The sequence below is a fragment of the Seriola aureovittata genome, chromosome 15, assembly GCF_021018895.1.
Source record: "Seriola aureovittata isolate HTS-2021-v1 ecotype China chromosome 15, ASM2101889v1, whole genome shotgun sequence".
NCBI lineage: Eukaryota > Metazoa > Chordata > Actinopteri > Carangiformes > Carangidae > Seriola > Seriola aureovittata.
In genome coordinates, this window is record NC_079378.1 from 13,866,240 (window position 1) to 13,889,904 (window position 23,665).

General features: G+C 39.4%; 1 long non-coding RNA gene across 4 annotated transcripts in view; it reads left to right on the forward strand.

The window, feature by feature from the left end:
* The first annotated feature begins 2,309 nt into the window (after positions 1-2,309).
* LOC130182043 (uncharacterized) overlaps positions 2,310-23,665 on the forward strand; it is a 73,305-nt gene continuing 51,949 nt past the window's right edge. Inside the window, exons 1-3 of one of the 4 annotated variants that reach the window (XR_008829661.1) lie at positions 2,310-2,414; positions 2,921-3,104; positions 20,294-20,717. This is a non-coding gene — a long non-coding RNA (uncharacterized LOC130182043). The other 3 variants (XR_008829664.1, XR_008829662.1, XR_008829663.1) reach the window with 3 other exon arrangements.

A 23,665-nucleotide genomic window follows, 5' to 3' on the forward strand; every position in this document is an offset into this window, starting at 1 on the left:
AGAAACAAAATGGTTTGGTGTCATTGGGGAGACCGAGGAGGTGAAAGAGAACTACAGAAGAGAGCTGACTGCAGAGACGATACAAGAACAACATAGAAAGGCTTACAGTAGAGCAAAGTTTAGGCAAGCATAGTGTGTCTCCACAAAGTCAGTGCTTCATTCATTTTCAATGCAGCTGCTCAAGGCTGTGCTTTGATATGACATTACAGATTAGACTCTTCTGTTTTTGGCCCTATTTCTGCCTTTGTGAGAGAGCTGTTCACATTCACGGGTAACTTACTGAAATGTCTTCAGTTGAGGGAATGACTCACAATGAACCCTGCAGTTATTTGGATACTGACAGTGACATGACTAATTCTCCCAAAGAGATGGTCAGTCATACTTATTCAGCTTGCTCTGTCTTGGCACCACATCCCTACAGGATCATTTGAGTTCCCCATGAAGCGTTTAATCTTAAAATCCTTCAACCGTTGCATTGAAGCTGGTGACATAATTGAGATAGCTTACCTGTGCTGTAGTTTACTTGTTCTGATTTACCAAGGCAGTCTGCCGCCAAACCAAATATACACATTCATGAAGATGCACAGAATTACACTGAAAATGCTGTAAATAGAGGGGTTATAAGTGGATAACATAAATTAGCCTGCCCACTTGAATCAGTGGATTTAGGACAATATATTGCAAATATGTTTATATAGTCTTATTTGACGGAGCAGACTCTGCTCTACATTGACTCTCAGCAGCAGTGCAGGATTCAGCACAATAGAAAAAACAAATAATTGAGATACGTGATGACACAAAATGCACAAGACAAGAGAAGCCATTCACAAATATGGCAGTATGAAATGAGACCAGATGGAAGTTTAGTGGCAGAGGGAGAAATAAAGTGACACAGCGAGTACAGCGACGTGTGCCAGGTAGGACCAAGGTATTACTGACAGCAGTGTAATTAGGAGTGACAGTGAGATCTTGTCAGATTACAAAGTCCACTGAAATGTCTTCATTCAATGTGACTGGTGAATGATTAAGTTGAAGGTGAGGTGAGGTAAGACCACTTTGACACAATATAAGAAAAAATAACAGAAAAGTGCTCATAAAAAATCTTAATTTCAACATTCAACATTACAATTCAACAAACTCCAGCGTCTGATGAAGATCATGTGATGCGACTGAAAGCTCCAGAACAGCTTCTAAATGGACCTTGTTTCAAGATTAGTTTTCTAAACAAACATGTTTCACTTCAAAACAAAAAATTGGACAAAATCCCGGTTGTGATCTTGCGGTGTGATTATGGTAGAAGTATTAACACAGCTTTCCTCCCACGGCTGTAATATGAAATTATTCATTAAATGTGTGATGCAGAGTTTTTTCTCAGCTGGTGAGAATTTCCTCTAAAGGGTTCACCATAGTCAGTCTGCATGTACAGTACATCATTAAAGACACAGTGAATTAATTAAATGAAAGTAAGACAAAAGGGCAAACTGGTACCAAGTCAGGTCGACTCCATATCACTTATGTAAATAAAAATGTAATTTAAGTACATGAGCATCATAGAAGAGTTGAAACTGCGATATAGTTCCATGTATGTAGGATGTATAAATGAGATGTTCTCCTTTAGTTTAGGCCTACTAATCTACAAGAACCGCATTTCTTTTTCATATTATCTCCAAAAGAGGTTTTGTGATTGCATTTCCTGTGAGAGTGATGTGTTATCTTAGTATATTAGCGATACAGAGTAAATCCATAAATAAACGTGAAACGTGTAAACCAGACATTCTTGTCTACATTTGGTGCAAATATAATGGAAATCTTTATGAGTGATGTGATGGAACCAAATCCCTGCATGGGAAGTAAAGGAGATAACTGGTGAAACTGGTGGGTCAGTCTAAAATTATATGTGTAGACAGAAATAGCCTAAATGAGCAAATAAATAGAGGTGAATAAATAATCTTTATATCTGTAATATGTTATACCACAACCATTTCACTTTAGAAATGTCAGCAGTTCATCGTGAATTTAGAAAAAGAAACTGTTCAGCATAAGATAAATGTTTGGATTGGGGAGAAATACAAATAGCTTGTTCTTTATTGCAGATAATGTTGAAGAAAGAATACAATGCGGTGATCTCACAATCTAACCCTGTACAACATAACGTGTTTATCTTGACAACTCGACTTATTTAATTGCATTGGTTGTCATAATCCTTCAGTCCAATCACCCGTCATTGTAAAGGACGAGGGGCGGGTTGAAGAGGTACAGGGGGAGGAGGTGCAGGAAGAGGCCAGTAGGCTCACAGTCTCAAAGGAGACTCAGCCCTGAGAAGTTTGTTGACTTTGGCAGAGAGTGAATTCGTCCTTAACTTTGGTTTAGAGAGTTACACCATCTGGTTGAGGACGTAATGCAGTCTGCAGAAGGTAAATACATGTGTGTATTCTTAATTTTGTGCCATTTCAAATCCGCTTGTACAAAATTATGATGCTAATCGCGATTATCACGTTTGCATGCTACCAGTATCAACAAAGCTCTCAATATGGTATCAGCCTGTTACTGTTTATCAGGGGCTGGATTTTCAGTTAATATGGAGTATAAGTTTGGACAGCATTGTTATTTATTTATGAGGTGCTATATGTAAGTGTGTTGATTTGAAAGTTCAGTCGCTGCTGACTAGCTAGCCGTGGCTCGTCCCGCCTCGGGTTCACCTACCTGATAGCAGGTGTCACGTCCCGCGTTAGTGATTGTGTTGGTAACTTGCTTCCATGACACAGTGCGGCCTGATGCGTGACTGAGTGTTTGTGCGACCACTGCTGTACGTTGTTTGTGTGCGTGTTGTTAGTGAAGGTAAACTTCAAACTAAATTGGTATAATACCGTTTATGAGCTTTTGGTTGATTAAAGTGACAGTGGAGATTTGTTCTCATTAGACAGAAAGCACCAGGAAACTCTCTCTGGACCTTGTGAGGAGGAAATGTCTCCAAGCAGCTATAGCAACGACCTGAACTGCGGCCGCCGGCTAGAACACCTTGTTGGACTGTTGCAGCCTGAAATCCACTCACAGCTCTTCCCAGCCCATTACCCACCTTTCCCTTGGTGACATGCCATGGACTTGTGAGTACAAACTAACACTGTGCATTTTATTTTGGTAGCTTGCACTAACAAGTAAAGTGATTGTTTTTGGCCACAATGCTCCCAAGCAACAACTCAGGCCTGCATCGTTTTATTTTATTTCAAAGGCCACTACTTAGTAGTGAGTAGTGAGTTGCAGAGTGACTTTGTGCATGTCAGAGTGGGACCTCAGTTGAATATTGAATTTATTTCGAATCTTGGTTATTTCAAAAGGGGTCAAATTTATGATTGAAATACAGATAGATGTTTTTTGTATTGTTTTCAAAATTATTAAGTGTATTGACTTTTAAGTTGAAGAAATAGTTATGATTTACACCTAAAGGAAATCCTTGTGATTGTAGCAAAGGTAAACAACCTTCTCTTTGTAAACACAAACAATATTTATTTTATGTAACATATATCCATGAAACTCACCAAATCTCTCCTCTAAAGTAACTTTAAAAAAAAAAACTTTCTAGTTGTAATCTTTATTTCTACCGTGTTCAGTCCTCTCTGCTGTTATTACAAACATGTCTGAACTAGCTGCACACTCTTGACCCGTTGACCCCACATTGCATTAATGTAGCATTAGCCTGCAAACGTCTGAGTCTTACAGGAAATGGTCTTTGTAAAATGCCACTAGAAACGTAAATGTGATGATATTTTGTTTTTATTAAATTACTGCCCTTATCGAGACACATGACACGATCCGCATGACATGCTGGTGTGAAAGGCTCTGCATTAAGGCTGGATTTTAAGCTATTAGTGTAGTTAGAAATGTGAGTGGGATTTTTAATCAGGTTTTCTGACTTCTGGAGCAGAACCCTAATGTTCTGGTTTCACTTTCGCTCCTAAAAGTATCCAGGGCGCCACTAATAGAACCACAACAGCCTTTAAACAGTAAAAGCTCAATAGGGTCATGTGTCAGGTGCTAAATTTGAATCAATGAATGCATAAATGAGTGAACCAATGAGCTAAATCACTTCACCTGTTAAAAATATGAAAACTCTTTGACAGCAATCGGAACAGTGACACAAATTGTGTTTTTGAGAACATTATAAATAAGTAAATAATGGAAGTAAGCCAAATACCACAAGACTGCTCGATAACCTGACACCTTTACTGAGTCGAATGAAATATATATTAAGGGTTTGTGCCATGTGGTGAGAGGTAGTATACTTCCATTGTAAAATCAGTGGCTGGATTCCCAAAAAAGATTGAACCTCTTGATCCAGCTCACGCTACACTCACACTGAACCCTCACGTGGCTTTAAAACATGAGACTAAACACACTAATTTCCTAAGATTGTTTTAGTGCTATTACTTAAATAATACACAAGACCATCGAACAGACACAAAAATATCATTTTCAAGTTCTAAAAATTGTTGTGATGTCATGAAGGACATGAATAGTAGTTGCTGGCTGAATATTTGAATGTTTCCTGAGAGTTTTTCTCCTGTGTGCATAGTTAAAGAAAGGCTCAAACAAAACATGGGACCTTTGTTTTGATTTGATTTAGACTTGATCTGAAGGTCAGGGAGGATAGTCACAGAAACTGAGACCATTTTAGTGATCTGGATATATTACTTTGATGCTGTGTGAATATATGGTTATAAACCTTGTCATTACAGCTTTTAGCTTTGATATTTTCTATGATTTGTCCAGTCAGGATAATAGTACATGCGGCCTATGTAATGGAAAGGAGACGTTAATGGAGAGGAGACGTTAGCTATAAAACCACTGATCCTTTTAACCTTTCCTATCGCTGGCAAATGGCATTGATCAAAGGAAAAGAGCAGGTGCTTATGCATTTAAAAAGAAACAAGTTGAGAAAAATTAATATGGACAGAGCTATTTACTCATTACCCCTCAGTGCTAAGACCCTGCAAACCCTTTCATAATACAACTGCCCTTAATGCCTCTTTTTTCCTGTCCCCTGCAAACCCGCCACCTTCCCTGGTTTACTTACTCAAACGCTTGTCTACCATCCCTCCCACCACCCTTCGCTCTATTCAGTCTTTCTCAGGGAGGCGTTTTAAAGAACTCCTCTGAAATACTAAGCAGCCTGCTCAAAAGAGCAATACTTTGGCATGTTTACCATTATGTTCCTTTATGAGGCCTAGTGCTTAAATACCACCTCCAATGAAAATCAAGTATTTAACTTGGTTGTTTGTCCATACAGTGTTTTTTATATGATATGTCATGAATGAAATAATGACTCAACGCCATAGCTCACTATTTCCAGCTTGGAACTGCAGTGTACCAATGACATAGGGCAGGATAAAAGTCGTGACCGGAGGTTGTGATTCATATCTTTGTGACGTTTTGATGCTTCTTAATTCATATGGAATGTTCGTTTGGACAGCACTGTTATTTTTTTATGATGTGTAAGTTTTATGATATGCAATATGTGGTATGTATGATATGTAAGTATTTTAATTAGAATGTTCAGTTGCAGCCCAGGCTTGTCCCGCTTCGTGTTTTCCTGTGAAAAGTAGATCTTGTGGCAAAGTAAGATTGTAAACGATATAAGACTGTCAGATAGCCCACCCCTACAATGACAGTCTTGCTTACTTCTCTGATACGTCGGCTTATTGATGATTTTGGTGCACAACAGACTCTTCATCTGAGTCTAGGTCTGACTGAGGCTCAAATGTGTGGCTGAATGTCTCTGATGTTTCCTCGCTAGCCATTGTGATACTCTGCTCTTTCACCAGTTGTTCCTTTCTGACTCTTGAAGATGTTTGTGAAGAACAGCACATATGCTTGTGCATGTTCACATTTATGCAAAAGTAAGAAACATATGTAACATGTTGCTGTTGTATAAAGTATGTAAGGTACAACTTGATACCCACACCAGTGTTTCCCCTATGATGGAGTGGTAGCAGTAGAAGTGAGGGTTAGAGCTGCATTTACGACTTCATGGGAATCCTATTTAAATAATATGTAACATTAATATCTCTGTGTGAGGGCATCTGTCAGTTATCTTTGAGATTGAAAGCGTCATGGTGACCCTTGCGTAGAAAGGCCAGCATCTTGTGAAATATCTACTATCTTTGTATCAACATAGATCCTCCAAATGTTGTTTATTTCACAGATATGTGTTTCCTTGCATATTAAATGAGTGTTTGCCTTAATGTTACTGTGTGATACACACATGAAGACTGGTCAGTGTCCTACATAATATATTATTTATATATGTATAGTATATTTTCTGCCCCTAGCCCACTTGGCCAGTAGATCAGAGTGTTACTGGCCCCTTGTACATTTTCAGTGGTTTGGCAGCCAAAAAGTGAAAATAACTTTTTTTTTATTTTTTATATAATTATAGGGGCCGTATACTGCAGCACATATTGTAAAAACATTTCAATCATTCCCTTACGCTATATGACATTAGGTAAATACTTACAGGCCAGAGGTGCACCAAAGGTGCAAGAAACCTATTGTTTTTGAAGAGATTGTTATTATTATTCTGATGGAAAAATGCACTTTTGATGGGCTTTGGATGCTCGAAAATTTCCCATTTTGCATGCTGATATGAAGTCATACTCAGCACCACCTACTGTCAACAGGAAGTAACCCTTTAGTGGCGATCATCATTTGATGTACATGAAATTTTCATGGTCTGGTCTACACTTGATATACAGGAACATGAGGAATGTTTGGTGCTTGCTCTCTTGCACTACATAGTTGACACAGAAAATTCTACAAAACTTCTTCAAAATGTCATGTCCACCACCACGCATTCCACGCAGGAAATAACACCTTACTCATTCATGCAGTGTACGATGGTCACAAAAGTGCACAGCTGCGTGAATTGGCATCATGCCAGCACCTACAACATCCACAGAGATGCAAGGGCCCGATCAACGCTGCCTGCAGCTTTAATTATTATTATTATTTTCTGTCCTTATGGACGGGATTTTTGAATAGTGAGGCAGTCCACAAATTTGGCAGAGATGGGAACAATAAATCAAAAGCACCCTTTCAGGCACTTTGCATGTCTAGGTAGTAGCTAACAACACCATCATCTGATGCCAGTCACATTGCTCATGGAAGTCAAATTGCTGAAAATTGTATCTCATTATAAAACACAGCTGCCGCACAGCAACAGTGACATTAGTGGTGGACACTAAACTTTAAAACGGACTCAGACAACCCCGGGTCATCGGTTGTGTCGGACCCTGCTGTTCTCTTTGTTGGGAATTATAGTCCATAGTGTGAAATAATATAGGCCTAATGTTGGTTTCTCAAGAGATAAGACGGAGCCCTCTCCTCTCCTATTCTCTTGTTGAAAAAAAAAAAAGATATCTGCAGCGGCAGCACTTAATAGCAAACATGCTGCTGTTATGAGCATATAGGGGAACCACTGCACACTACACTACTGCACCTCCAATCTACAAATTAATATTTAAGTATTACCTTACAGTGTTTTACTCCAGAAAAAATCTCCCTTTGTGTGTTTTTCCTCTGAGAAAGATCCTACACTTTTAGAACTTTGTCTGATAATGGTTAAATAGAAAATGTGGGTTGGGGTTGCTGTGTTAATGTAACTGATGTTGATTTTCAACAGCCTTGTACCTACTGTATGGTCATGTGTGTGCATTTCACTAACAACTCTGTATCTGCTCAAGCTACTGGATAAATAGGGTGGCGTTAAGGGTGCAGACAGCTGAACACGCAGCTTTGAGTATTTTTTGTGTGTGTAAATGTTTGGGTTATTTTGAATTAAACTGAACATCCATTCTCTCACCTCAAGCTCTCTGTCTCTCCAGAGATGAATTTGTTTTTTTCTTCACATTACTATTATGTATTTTTTAAGGGCCATTTTTGTTTCAGGATTAACTGCAAATGTGTTTACAGTTAGATTAGCTATCCTGTCACATTTGCTCTGTGTGATTTAGTGGCTTACTGTGTGTGTGTGCGCGTATGTGCGTGTGTAATGGGCTGTTGTGTGTGTTTGTTCTTGGGAGAGGGTTAAGGTGATTAAGTGGCAGTCGAGCAGAATCCAGACTAGCCATGGCAAGCAGGACCTCAGACAATTCTGCAGTGGTGACACAAAACGATAACCATTTAGTTATTGTCATGTCCCTTGCTATTGCACCGGTTTTCAAAAGAAATACAACAAATTAAACGCTGCTTTGGATTGGGTCTTCACACACAAGGGGGAAGGTGCAAAGGAAGGGAGTAAAGCTCCCTCTTTTCCTGGAGGAAGAGTAGGGGGCAAAGCTGGCAGGCCGGCGCGATTGAGAGATAACAGCAGTGACCCCGAGTTAATTGGCAATTAGGGAGCTGCCAGCATTATTTTGAAAGGCTATAATTAGGATTTTCTCACATAAAAGTGTGTGTGTTTGCTTGTGCAAGGTCTGTCTGTGTCAATGACATGTTCTTATATAGGTTGGGTTTTCAGTTTCTTCTATGACCTGTTTGTTTTCTGTCTTCTGTGCTCCCAGCTAGTTCTCTCTTGCATCTTTCCCTGTCATGGCAACAGCACAGAAACTTGAGTAAACTGCACTTCCCTACAGTGCTTACACTACCAGCTACAAAAAATATGTTGTGGTAGAGAGATACAGTGCTTCCTCGCATTTCCTGCATGTGTTTCACCTTGGTAATGTAATTGCAGAATCTGGCATAGCAGTTATGCTTGATGAAACCCATTTACTGGTTACAGTTGAGCCCTGGATAGAGAGGTTAGTGAGAAGAACATGTGAATATCCATTTTGCAGCTAGTGCATGTGTGAGTATATGTATGTATGTATGTGTATGCGAAGCTGACATTTTTTTGTGATTGTGGCTGGTCATTTTTTCACCTTGCAGTGCTGAGAGAGGGATGAAGAAAGAGGAGGAGATAAGGAAGGGAGAGGTAGAGAGAGCGAGGTGCCTCCACTTTGAAATCCATCTTTCCAAGGATGGATTCCCTACTGAGAGCCTCAGGCTTTGTCCTCCTTTCAGCTCTGTGTGTGTGTGTGTGTGTGTGTGTGTGTGTGTGTGTGTGTGTGTGTGTGTGTGTGTGTGTGTGTGTGTGTGTGTGTGTGTGTGTGTGTGTGTGTGTGTGTGTGTGTGTGTGTGTGTGTGTGTGTGTGTGTGTGTGTGTGGTAGAGAAAGAGAGAGAGGTTTTAGTCCTGCTATCAGCCCCTGGTGTCAGTCTAGTCTGCTATCAACTCCTACCCCCACCCCCATCAACCCCACTTCCTCTACTCCCCACATGCTGTCAGAAGGCCCCTCAGGACAGTCCATGAACCTCTCAGCACTGTGTTTTGGTGAATTGAGCTAGAGGACGTGGCTTAGCCTGTTCCAAAAATGAGCATGGTACCAACAATAAAAGCACTGCTGCCACGTGCCATTTGGAAGCATGAATCCAGTCGGACATGAAAATGCACAGTTCGGACATTGAATCTGTGAAAAGCCTACTGTATCCGCCTTGCTTTTTCTTTCACAGAAGACACTCGCGTACACACATTTTCCCAGATGCAATGCAACTTCACCGGCTGCACTGCATCTTTTGGCAACTGGGTGAGATGATAATGGCGGTGTTTATTCTAACATTTAATGCCTCAGTTCTCCTGTGTACTTGTCAGCTCTCGTGTCATCGACGCTTTCACGGGCCTTTATGGCAGCTGCCACTGTAATCGCCAGGAAGGCATCTCAAGAATACACTGAACAAGTATTCTCTCTCTTCAGCCCCACTAGACAGGATGCGTTTCATAATCATATTCAGAGCCTTAATGAAGACTTACTACAGATGTGTGACATTATGACAGGCTTAATGTTCACTCTTATCTTAAATAGTGCTATTTCAGATTAGTTTCATAATTCTAAGATCAGGTTAATGTAATCGCAGCTACCCCTGGTTGTCCTGTGTGTTTTTTCTCCACTAATGTAGAAAAAAATCTAATCACTAGTGTGTGGAAATAGAGTTTAATGTAGTGTCCCCGAAGCATAAGTAAAGAGTCACCTGCGTCACACACACTGTGTAAAGCACACTTTTTACACTCTTGTCTCTGAATGTTCACTTTAATGGGTTGAGTTCTTTGGTATGACTTTTTTCCCCCCACAGTCTTTTGTACTTTCATGCATGTGAAAGTGCCCACGCATACATGCACACTCTTAAGCATTATGCAAAGGCATGCTATTAGCACAATTACGAGTAAAACTATAATCAGTTGTGCAAGGTATGTGGCTGTATATAAAGTATAGAAATTTAGAATTGTAAAAAATCTGTCATGTTCTTGGAAGTTTAAGATCCTTTGAAGTTGTTGACAGTATCCTAGTAAAGAAGCCCGGCCCTCAGCTTCTACCTTAAGAAAACTATGCTTTACCTTCACTCTCCCTTCTTTTCCACAGAGTGTTTTGTCAGCTTGTTTGAACAGAAGGTTGATGACATCCCAAGTACTTATTCCCAACCATGATCCTCTTCCACTCTCCCACAAACTTTTGTAACCTCACTGATTATACTCCTCTCACTTCTGTTTCTTCAGGCGAGGTTTTGAACCTGGCGTCCTCCAGCTAACCTCACCGGAGACTTGATTGCACTCTATACAGCTCCTAGTTCAAATCCATGTCTCTTCTCAGCTTTACTGCCATGTTTTATGGTTGCCTTGGCTCCCCAATTCTCTATTCCGCTCTTGTACCTGATCAAGAATCTTCCAGTAACTTCCATCTTCTGCTCCTACCTACAGGCTCCTTGAAAATTGTCCACATTCAATACAAGTGAAACAAGGTGATACTTCATTGATCTTACAGGGGACACAAAGAAGTCAGAGCACAGCAGGACACAGAATACAAAGCTGGAGGGGATTTCATATGTTTGTTAAGGACTCTCGAGTAAAATGGATTCTGGATTTCAGGGCAGGGCAGACATGCCCTCTATGCATTGCTGTTGCCCCAAATCTTGAGATGTGTCCTACAAGGCCTAAAAGCAACTACAGAGAATCATAAGTCCCAGCCACAGTTCAGCACTACACCCTGCACTCAGAGCCCCAAGAATCCCACTTTTCCTTTTTAAAATACTTTTTATATAACCTCACACTACACATTGTAATCTTTGCCACTACTCTTTTTTTCTTTTGAGCTCTGGTGGTGTATAAATAATAATGGGCTTTCTTCTTTGAATGCTGTTTTTTTTGATGGGTCGTATAAGATATCAAACCTACACTTGTGCAGTCTCATCCATGTTATTTAAAAATATATTAATAGAAATTCTATCTTTGTGCAATATATTACTGTTGCTGGTTGAGAGAAAGAAAGCAAAGCTTTGTAAGCTTGTTAACACCTGTCAGCAGAATAGCATTAATTTATTTCTAATTAAAAAGTATACTTTTTAATTTTCTATTTAATAATCTACCGTTGATTTATTTTTCATGTATTTATTTTATTATATTTAGTGGCTGTGGAACTGCAGTCATTACTTTACAACGTTTGCCCAAGTCAGTAGATTATAATGGCTGCTGCTTACAGTTAAGTAACAACACTGACTGATTTAACAAGACACTTATAACTTTTCTAGGACATACAACTTGACACTAATAAATGCAATTTACAGTAATACATCCAACGTACCTTCTGCCCAAAGTTAATGAATCACTTGGTTCAGTTTGCAAACAAGTCTCTACTAGAGTGAAGCCTTAAGGTAGAAGCGGCTATGTACTGTGTCTTTTCTCCAATCCCTTTGAATCTCATGCCTTGCTGAAATGGAAAAGTGTGGTGTCAACAATTTTATTGCTGTAGTTGCTTGCACAGCTCTCACTAGGTTTGTTTTTGCGAGACACAGTTTTCCGTCGGGTATCAGTTTACAAGAAAAATCAATTTAAGCACAGTATTAGAACTACTGCCAGTGGTTCCAAAACATTAATACGATGACAGAACAACTATTGCCACAGTGTTCTGGTCTGTGGTACATGATGGAATTACTGTGTTGTTATAATTCTGGTACAGATTTGAAATTTGAAATATAAAGAATGACATGGCTAATGCATACGTTCACCCTTGTAATAAATAATTCTCTTATATGTCTGTTTACCAACAGCGACCACACAGTCTTAATTAGTTGTAGCCAAATAATGAGTTGTGGGAACAAAATAAAACTCGAAGCATCCTACCCAAGAATCCATCTTTCCCAAACTTTTACTTTTTCCTGTAAATTCACGGAAATACATGTATGCCACTGTACCACTGCGTGCTACTTTACTTATAGGCACAGTGAGTTTCTGTCTTTCCTGTCACTCTGCACGTAATGATATTCAGTCAAGTAGAGATGCCATGAGAATAATCTCTGCTTTCCCCTTTCCTTCCATATGTACGCAGACAACTGCTCACCCACATCATTAATGCATGGTAAGACATTGATGGTGAAGTTCTTGTAGGTGGCAAACTCTACCGCAGGATAGGCTATGCCAGTGTGGGACTCATAGGTTTTCAGGGAGAGAGAGGGCTTTGGATGAGAGTGCTCATGATTTTAAGAAAGTTGGAGGTGGGGAGAAGAGAAGAAAACATTTAAGATTCTTCTGGGAGAAAGTAGCAAAGGCTAACATTCCCAACTAATGACTCGAGTGTGTAAAGCAGCAGGCATGAACAGCGAGGGCAGAGAGGTGGAAAGCTACCCTAACTATAGGCATACTAAGCTGGACAGTCTGGATATACTACCCTGGGGGGAAAAAAAGTTAACAATATTTGTGGTTTGGTTTGTTTGGCTTTCTCAGCCCCTCCAAGGACGATGAGTGTTACACACCTTCAGCAATCTTACATCATTCGAGCAGCATCATCAGTCTGGCTGGAGAGAAAACGGCGAGACAGGAAGGTATTATGTAGCTGCAAGAGAGTTGATGTAAAGCAGGGGTGAAGTTAGGTTAGAGTGTGGAGAAAATAAGGCGCTAGGGAGACGAGGTTTGCTCGAGGATAATAAAAAAAAAAATAAAGAAAAAAGCTTGAGGGGTAAAAGTTAAGGTTAGAATGGAAGGAGACACTGGAGACACTAAAGAATGAGAGATGGAAGAAAGCGTGTAGGGTGAGCTATACTCCAGATATGTGTGCCTTCAGTCATGACAGACTGCTCCGAGCTTCACCCAATATTTAGGTGCCGCTCTGGGCTTCACCTAAATATTGCTTGAGAACTACATTTCGTAAAAACTCAGCATCTTCAGATCTCAAATTTAAGGTACTTAACTGGAAGATTTTTAACTAACAAACAGCATTTAAGTTTAACTTTTATTGTTATCCGAAATTATGAAACCAATACACAAAAAAGCAATTTACATCTCACAAAAACAAGAAAGCTTGAAAAATGTTTCTGTAATTTCTAAACTGCATCACCACAATGAGCTTTGCATTTTACGTCATCGAGAATTTCATTGAGGAAGAATACAAACAGAAAGAGGTTGCTTGAGTCATCATATTTTGTCATCAGACAGAATTTGATCTGATTAGATGAATCATGTCAGACTGTGCCCACACACTTGCCCCCAAGCGTATATGTCTGTGTGTAGACAATAGTTGGAGAGAGAAAGATAAGAAACTAAAACAGAAAATGTGTGAAAGTGAGTGGCAGCGGAGATTCTCTTATTATGTCCCAGTGAAGGAAGAAAAAAAAAAAAGCTCTCTGGAGACACATTTAACAAGGGGAAAACAAAGGTCTGGCATCTGTCTCCTCTCTGCCACCTGCAAGCCCAGGCGATCATATACAGTACATATGCAGCCAAGCATTGGATAGATACCAAGAAAGGTTTGGAGAACGTCCCAGAGTGTTGGAGTCCGGTGCCTTGTTAACATATTTGGCCTTGGTAGAGAAACGGAGCAGCTCCTCCCTCTCTGCGGTCAACATGGATTGTTGTCTTTTAAAGGCAGTAATGTTGCAAACACATTGGTCAGCATGGAGAAACCTGTAGACTCATCCATTATGGTCAGCACAGAGTGACAGTACGGGCATTATACACTGATAAGTGCTTAACAAGCTTTAATGTTCAGGCTGCTCTCTAGTTGTGCATTCAGTACAACTAGTTGCCCATGTAGTTTCTCTACTAATACAGACGCAAAAGAAAATGTGTAAGTGACAGTTGAAAACACAAGAAAATGCTGAAAAAACTGAGCAGCAAAATGCAGAATACAAATGAAGGAATTAATTTCAACAAATTTAAGTTTAAAAATGTTTTTTCCAGTAAATCTAGGATATAATTGCCACTTGTCACATGATTTTTCTGTAGAAAAATATTCCTAACTGACAATGGCTTTACTTTTTCTGTAATCAACAATGCCATGAAAAAAGTGTAGATGTATACATGAATAATGGAAGGGAAATTCATTAGGTTGGTAAAGTCTCATTTGTCTCCATTAGTCTCTATTTGTCTGTCTTTGTAATGCATTAGTTGAACCTTATGATGGACTATCATCTACTCACTTTACTCACATATTTTCAATGTTGCTAGCTGCTAATGTGGGCACTGAGTGGGGGCCAGGAGTTTATGGTCATGTCTGGTGCTTTTGAAAATTAGCTTTCAGAATCTGCCCTAGTTGGAATTTGCTGAAGTATTTTTCAAGCAGCAAGGAAATGAGTCATATTTTTTTTTTTAACCCAAGTCTTCTACCACAAAAGAAAATAGCATTTTGCTATTCACTTCATGATTTGAAGTGACAGTCATCACCATGTCCCCTCAGCAGGGCTCTCTAAGTCCCTGGCTAACTCTGAGGTGACTGCCTGTCTGATTGGTCGGGCAAAGCATTGAGGAGAGTGGGCCAGTGGCAGAGCAGGGAGGCACTGATAACAGACTTATCACCAGGTGAGAAACACTCAGACCAGGAGCCGTTTTTTCAGACACTGGGTAAATTGGCTGTTTATTCCTGAATGTCTGCAACATTTACAGCCGTTTTAAATATTTTACACTAAATGTGTGACTTTAAACATTTTAATTTACATGACCCTATTTGTAAGTACTCTAACCTGCATTCTATTCAGTGTAATTTATAAAATTATTTACATGTTCTGAAAAGGCTACATAACTACAAGGCTTTTGATTGTTATAGAAGCGTGTCCATGCTCTAAAATGATCATGAAATCCCTCCCAAAATTTGGCAGTTATTTTAGTTAAGGGAGTTTCAGGTGTTAGCTGTACACAACAGATAAACATTTGTCTCAGTTTTTCATATAAATAGTCTGTAAACATGTCTGTTCTCTTTTTTTAATCCCAATGGAGACCCCTGCTGTAGGGCCATTATTGGAAGTGAGGAAGCATACAAGCACTCAGTCCTAAAAAATGCTCACATAAATAGAATAGTTCAAGAAAAACTTGTTTTTGTAATGCATGTAATGTTATGAGAAAGTGTATGCTAAAATAAATTAAACAGACATAGTCAGGGGATTTAAATATTGCAGCTCAAAATACACTCAGCATCTTCATTCAGTATGTGTCCTGTTTAAAGCATGTTCCTGTAGACACTAAAGCCACATGTACGTATAACAAGATAAAAAGATGACTAGGTTGATCATTCATGTTTACCCTCTGTCAAAAACAATCCTGTCTGCTAAAATACAGTTTATGCCATCATGTCAAGAAGATGTTGCATTAGCCAGTATCCTTTATTGAGCCTTTACAATGAAAAAGAGGGTGTTATGGTTTTGAAATTGGGCAACATAAAGGTCAATACATTAAACCTCAGATCTGAAATCCCACTTCCATTTATGGATAACATACTCAGAAGTGCACTTCGCTTGGCAACAAGATTGTCTGTAACAGAAAAGGCATCGCCCCAGTTCTTCTTTATCTTGATCTTTGTAAACACTTTCAGGGCATTTTTAAAAGGCAGTGTCTCCATAATGAAGGTCTGCGATGGGAGCTGGGATTACATACCTATAGCTACTGACATTCACAAAGGTCAATACTTCATCCATCAACCTCTCTATACACCTACCCATCAGCCTATCTGTCCCTTCCTGTATCATCCAATCCATCTGCCTCCCAACCCCATTTCACACCTTTGTTCCTCAAGTGCTGCCATGAAGACAGTCGTACAGATTATACTGAAAAATGTATATAACAACAACCTACTCAAAACACGCTGACAAAATTCCCAAAACCAGAAAATAAAATAACTTAAGTTCACCAGTGTTTGTGGTAAAACAGCCAAATATATCTGCTGGAATGATTTCCCAAGTCACTTAAAATTTCTTTGAACATTTCATTAATAATTTGAGAAATTAAACCACATGCACACACCAGTAATAATATTGCACCCTGGAAACAAAAGCTCTGCATTAATAAGAAAAAAAAAACAAAAACTGCAGAATACTTAACAATTCAGATACTGAGTTTTTCTCTTGGAGCAAATCACTTTTTGTTTGTTTACCGAGAATCGCATTTTTGTCACATAGCAACATACTGTAATTTTGCTGTGGGTGAATAGTTATCAGTTGTAGGTTTACAGAAGTTTCTCATATGCCTATGTGGATACTATAAACAGGCTATATGATACAGTGCCTTCCAAGGGTTGTGTTGAAATCTAGTTTCTGATGTCCCCACTGTCCCAAAGTCTGCCTTCCCTGTTGTTTATTCTCCAGCTAGTTTGTGATTTCTTGTATTTCCCAGAATAACTTATGAAATCCTGGATAAAGAGGGTGACCTTGTTGCTTTCAATCATCAAAGCTGGGTGTGCAGGCATTTCATTTTTCCAGCTAAGTAGTGTGCGAACAGTACACATTTTTACTGAAAATGTAACATGTCCTTTCATTATACTTGTGTTGGTGTCTGTTTCCTTAATGGATCTCTCTCTGATTGTTGCACATCAGTGTATCATGGTGAGTCTAGAAAGATGTTCTGCTTTATCTGCTCAGTCTATTTCCTTGAATATTAATCACATTTTTAACATCAGTTGGCAAAACCTGACCAATGATACAGTACTTTGATGTTTAACACTTAGATAGATGATGTTAGATTTGATTTGATTTAGAACTGTTTGTGTGTTGGAAATGTCTTGATGGCTGGCAGTCTAGGTTTGGCCTGTTCACTGATTCACAGGATTCAGAAAAATGATATCCCTCAAACATAAATGTCAGGCCAGAAATGCATAGCGTTAAGAGACCTTAAGATGGCGGCTGTGATAATGAAAGTGCAAATGATGATTTTGGAAAAAAATTACATTTCCTTGTGAGGATCAGCTAGCGCCACTCTCATGTACAGTAAAGGTCAACAACTGTATAAGTTTAGATAAAAAAAGATCATACAAATACACAACATTTTTTTTTTTTCAAAACAATGACTATAAAACTATTAGCTCATCTCAAAACTAAAACTAAAACCAAAACCTCTAAAGAAACGGTTGCTTTATTGTAAAAGATTTATCAATGTAATTTAGATTCAACAAATTCAAAGAATGAAATTTCCCATAAGACCATCAAACCATTTTTGTATGTTCAAAAGAATTTTGAGTGGTTATACTTTAAAGTAAAAGAATAAAAAAAAAACAAAAAACAAACAAAAAAAGTGCATAAAATATTGAACTAAACAAGGGAAGCCATGTAAATATTATTATAGTATTCAAAGCATCATTAGGACTGCTGGGGTTTCTTAAAAAGAAGCGCCTCCTCCTGTCAGCAAACAAGCTGGACAGGTTACACACTAAGAGCATGTCTTATGTTGTCCACAATAACTGATCAGTATTCATACACTTTAAAGCAGTCGTGGGCAACTTATTATATTTTTTTTATCCATGTTGAGATGAATGACAGACAGTCACGCATCAGGCTGCGGGCTGCATTGTCAGTTGGACAGCACCTGGGCCACTGAGCCACATATGTCAACAGTAACAACGCTGCTCTAAGGATTCTGTAAACAATTTTTTAAATGACTACAAACACACAGGGGCCACCCCCAGGTGAGATAGTACAGTGCAGTACGCAGCATTCAGGAAAAAAAAGGTGGCTAAAAAAGGCCACCAACAAAGGTTGGCCAATGGATCGTCAAAATATTCATTACATTTTTACTTGCTCTCTTGGTGTCTTTGTCAGCTCCTTCACTGTCATTCGTGCGTCCTCGTCCCAGCAGATAAGTCCAAGGCTGAATTTCTTTCCCAGTCCAACCATGGACCAGAGCCAATATTGGCCTGGCACTGGGACTCTTGGAACTGGCTTTTCTTTTCCTCGATGTGAAACTAACTTGATGGCTGTATAATTTTATGTGTCTGTTTTCATTAGGGACCAGCTACAGTACGCATGATAGTGTTAGCTAACTTGCTGTTACAGATGTGATGAATTTGTTTGGCAAATGTTGCTAATGCTAGCTGGCTTACTGCTAGCATTGCCATGGAGCATACCATGACAATGCCAGCATGGGCTAATGGTTGTGGCTGGATTGATTTTTGTTGGCTCTAGTGTACACAGGGGAACTTTATGCACATGTGCTTCTTGTTGAGTGTTTAGTGGATGCTTTCACAGAGCTTCATAACACCTTGCTGACTGGCAAGAGATGCTGGTGGTCTAGTGCAACATCTAGTGGGAGTGACAGTTGTTTACAGAACCTTCAATCTACCTGTAGAAATAAAGTAGGCGATACATAACAAATGACCCACTTGCAGTTTTGGAGATGGACGGCTTTACACATTGATGCAGATCTCACCTGCTGAGAGCCCTGATGTAATCTGGAACAGAAAGGCTGTCAAATGAAGACCAGCTGGGCAGACAAATAGGGATTCATCCTCCTTTTTACTTTCGTTCTTTTGACAGCACTGTAAGACAAATCGAAGACAGTAAGCCAAAAACAGAGGGAGTGATGGACAATGGCTTAGAATGATGCATTCCTGATTTTTCACAAAACATTTAATAATTTACTTTTTTTCCCACAGACACAGCCCCAATACATGGCCTACAGGCAGTAAGTGAGCTAGTGCAGCTTCTTTGGATAACGCAACAGGGTGATATTGCCCTCTGGTGCAGTGCTTAAAGTCCAGTGGGAGTAACCCAGGATGAACGCACCATTTTCACTCACGCCTTCAGCATCTGCCCACTGTAGCCTGTCAGACTGAGCACTTAATGTTGGTGCATTTTCAAGAGGGTCAGTGCAGATGATGTCATTTCATATTCATTAAACAGAAGTTTGCCATTGAAACCTGTATTAATTTAGTTCTTCGGTTTTCAAAAATGAATGAATTAAACAGTTAATGGGTGAATTCATCAATCATGAGGAAGTCACCTAGTCTGCCCGAGTCAACTCACATGCCATAATCCTCTTCCACAAACATACTACATATCAAATGCGTTTTTTATTATGTTGTACTTAAGTCGTCAGTGCTCTGTTCACTTTGCTGCCACACTGCTCACCTGAAAGTTATGCCATCCAACAAGTCCTCAAAATTAAACATCAAAATACATTGTCAATGCCCTCCAGAACCAAACACACATACAGTACAATAGAGAGAGATCAGTTGAAAGTGTGTAATATTTATTGAGGTTAACAGCAGAGAAGGCAATTTGGAAATTAGGCAATTAGACCCCATTGATGCAATGCATCTTTGGTAAGCATAGGCCCATGAAGACAGGAGATAAATCCCCCAGAGTCAAGACACTGGTGGTGGTGGTGGAGTAAAGCTAGCAGGTGGAAGATGGAGGCTTTCAGTTGATACACCTGGATCATCCTGAGGGACAAAGTGGGGATGGGGTGGCGGCAGGTTGCATAAGGACACAATGACAGAAATGTAGTGGTATTAAAAGAACAGTCTCTGAGCAAAATGAATGACATGGATTTTGCATGGGAAAGCAGAAGTGACAGAGTAGATCGAAGAAGGAAAGTAGCTGATATTCCCAACAAAAAGAGAAGTGAGGGAAAGATCTCCCTTTTTAAGAGTTTGTTGCTGACTGGATGTTGTTTTATTTTTGCCAGTCACTTCATCACCTTACTTCTCCTTGACATTTCTTGGGAATCTTGGTCATTAAACTTGCAGATTCTGATAGTCAACTTAAAGGTCTGTGAGTGTGTGTGTAACTCCTTTTGTCTTTCTTCAGGGAAAGTCAGGGAAAAGAGGAAAGAGACGGAGGAGAAAAGTGTGGCTTTTTTGTAATAAACATTTGGGGAGAAGAGCAATAGAAGGAAGGTGGAAAGGAAAGTAAGAGGAGTCACAAGCGCAATCAAAGGCGATGGACCTGCAATTAAGATTGTTAACATCAAACACTGCGGAGTACTGAAACCACTATCTCCTTATCTGTTTTCCTTTGCAGCAACTAGAAGAATACTGCAAAATTGAATTCACTGTGAGACCAGCTCTCCCAACACCCTGTATGCACACACAGAGCAACTGCTGAGGATGATGTTCTTTTGCTGAGAGACGATAGAAAAAGAAGAGTCTATATCAGACTCTGGCAGAGTCACAATTCCTTGGAGCCTTGGTGCTTGTGAGCTGACAGTTCCACGTTAGCAGCTGCATGTAGTCTAGGTCTCCTGGCACCCCTCACACTCGACTACAGTTTGAGCCAGAGACACTATCACCTTCACATACCTCTTATTAATTATTAACTTGTGAACCTATTGCATTTTGAAGTTTACTCGAGTTACAGGGATAGAGGATGTAAAGTCAAATCTACTGCGCACAAATTTACATATCAGTGACTTTGCACACACATACTGTACGGTCTGAGGAAATCAGTGTACAGGCAATGTTGTACAAGTCATTTATTTATTCAGCTAATAAATGTTTTAGTGCAAATGTGCCTTTGTGTATGCATCTGTGAGCGCATTCATTTACCCATCATTCAAGATGTGTACATTGACATCCAATTATACTGAGAAAATATCCTGGGATCAACACACTCACCATGCCTGTCAGACATTTTTACATTTCTCTCTCTCTCATTGTTACTATCTCCATCTCATTTACCCTAATTCCCCTTCCCTCAGTTCTTTTCCTGTCTTATGCTGAAACACACACACTCTCTCTCTCACTCTCTCTCTCTCTCTCTCTCTCGCTCTCTTCTCTGTGGTCACACCTATGCTTGATGCTCTCTCCTCAGAGCATTTCTTTCATTCAAACTGATTTGCACACTCCCTCAATACAATACACTATGATAATTTATGGGAAATGTAAAACAACGACGTTGTGAAAACACGTGCAAACCTGAGGCAGAGCAGAGAGCAAAGTAGGCTAAGTTGCATCAGGTTATCTGACACACTGTGCTACCATTTGGGTGCATTCATGTTTCCAGAACAGCCTCGGGCAAAAGTATTCCCATATTGACACTGTCTACTGCTGGCTCCTTCGCTATCAAACCAGTTCAAATTTCTTCCTTTCATCTAGCCATATAAAGACTCTTTGCTTGATCATAGAAAGAAATGTGTTCTTACTGTGCTGCTCAGAACACAATGTAGCTCAAAATCAGATACAACTAGAGTGTCACTCAGTAGAGCGCATATCTCCACCAAGGCCAAAAATATTTTTTCACCAGATCCAGATTGTTATCTGGATCTGCACCAGGATGTGTGTATGAAGTCAAAGATCTCATCAATCAGTCAATCAATACATTATTTCCTGAGAAACTGCCAAAGTGTTGCAAAATGCCCTCTCTCGCAATGTTAAGGAAAGTGTTTATATATTAAAAAAAAAAAAAAAATCCCTGGATCCGAACCTTAACCTGGATCTGCACCGAAATGTAATGGGTTCTTCCCTGGCCCGAATCCAATCCCTCCACCGTTTTGGTGCAAATCGGTTCACTACCTTTTGTGTAATCCTGCTGACAGACAAACTAGCAAAGTCAAGCAAAATCAAGCAAACAGCAGCTTGGTCACAACTATAATTAGAGCTTTGGTGGTAGTTTTACTAAATTTGATGAAGCTGGACACTTTAATAGTAGATTGGTTTGACTTGAAATGTAACAACTCTAAGCTTAAGAATTCTTATTACCCACTATGGGGCTTAGTCAATAGTCTTTGACAATCAAAATATTAACACCAGAAACACGATCTGTGACCATTGTATTCCTTAAAATCTGTGGCTATTGCAGATGGATCTTTGCGGACACACACTGTCTGACTTTGTCTACTGGAATGATGTTTAGTGCTATCTGCTCTCAGCAAGAAAATATACCCACAACCTCTGACAGTCCTCGTGCGGGCATTCACTGTCACCTTTACCAAAAAACTAATAGATGAACTTGTATTGTTATCAAAATGTAAAATCTGAAGCTCCTCCACAGAGAATAGATTGGGAAAGCTGCCAGTTCATTCTCTTTGGAACAGCCTGATTTATTTACTGGCTCAAGTTTCGGTACTGTTTGTTCTGGCTTTAGGAGAGTGTTTCATCCTCACAATCACTGACAGATCAGGCCTTAAATAAATAATAAAAGAGGTTTTAATTATTAGTTATAACTTGCTAATATAAATTCTATTATAATTTTGTATATGTTATGTTACTTCATATGTTATTCTATTATTATGTCCTGTTGGGTCTGTCTCTAACATTCTGTTTTGCTGCTACTTTGCCGTGTCATGTTGAAAAAGAGATTTCAGTGGGACTTAAATGGGAGTTACCAGGCCCAGTAAATAAAGGTTAAATAAAACATGAAGTCCTTCTGTACTTGTCCTTGTGAAGTGACAAGTGTATGAAGTGTTTCTGAAAGCTACTGAGACATATTTTACACCATTCCAGATTTTTGTCACACTGTTCTATTGACACAGCCTTTAATCATCTTTAGTCTTTATCCATGAAACCTTATTTCTACTGCCCTGAAGCAGCAGATAGCCTGCTAGTCTGGACACAGGAGCTGTGTGAAAATCAAAAGGGATTTTGCTCTTATCCTGTCTGGACACCAAGGTGTGAAGAAAGAGAATCTTTTCTGAGAAAATTCAACACAACAGAATGCATGAAATCCAATCACAACTAACAGAAGCTGGCTTCTTGTTGCATAAAGTCCTGGAACTCTTGTGGATCTACAAAGGATCTCTATGCCATGATAATGCTATCAGAAGAAACACAGTCGTGAGATGCAACGGCCTCTAGTTTTAGGATGGTTTATCATCAGCACAAAGGTTTTTTTGAAACTTGGAGACATAAAATCCAGGAAGCATTGACTTTTAGAATTTCCTCATGGATATGTAATCAAAGGATGTCCTCACCAAGCAGCATTCGTCAAGTATTCAGTCAACTTAACACTTGAAAGAAACCGTTTGCACTTGTACTGGTGGCAGCATTTATTTGTTGAAATGACATGCGTTCAGTAGCGAAGGCATAAGTATGTGTCGTTATACCAAAACAGTCTTAATGAGGAGGTCATGGTGGACGAATGGCCGTACAGTGCGGCTGCCACCATTCAAATGTAAGTGTTGGTTTCTTTAAATAGTGACGCAATCTCTCTGTAATTAAATGCATCACCACCATGTTACCTTAACCCACTTGATTTAGTCGCCTAAACTTTCCATCGATCAACTATAGATGTGATATATTACTAAATGATATCAACTCTTTATGTTTATTTATTTTTTTATTTTCTATTTTTTGGAACAGCCATTATGCCATTAAGGTATGACAATGTGTTAGGTTATTAACGAAAACATTTCAAATGCAACTAAAAGCTGTAATGTAAAGTGCTCTCATTGTCTCT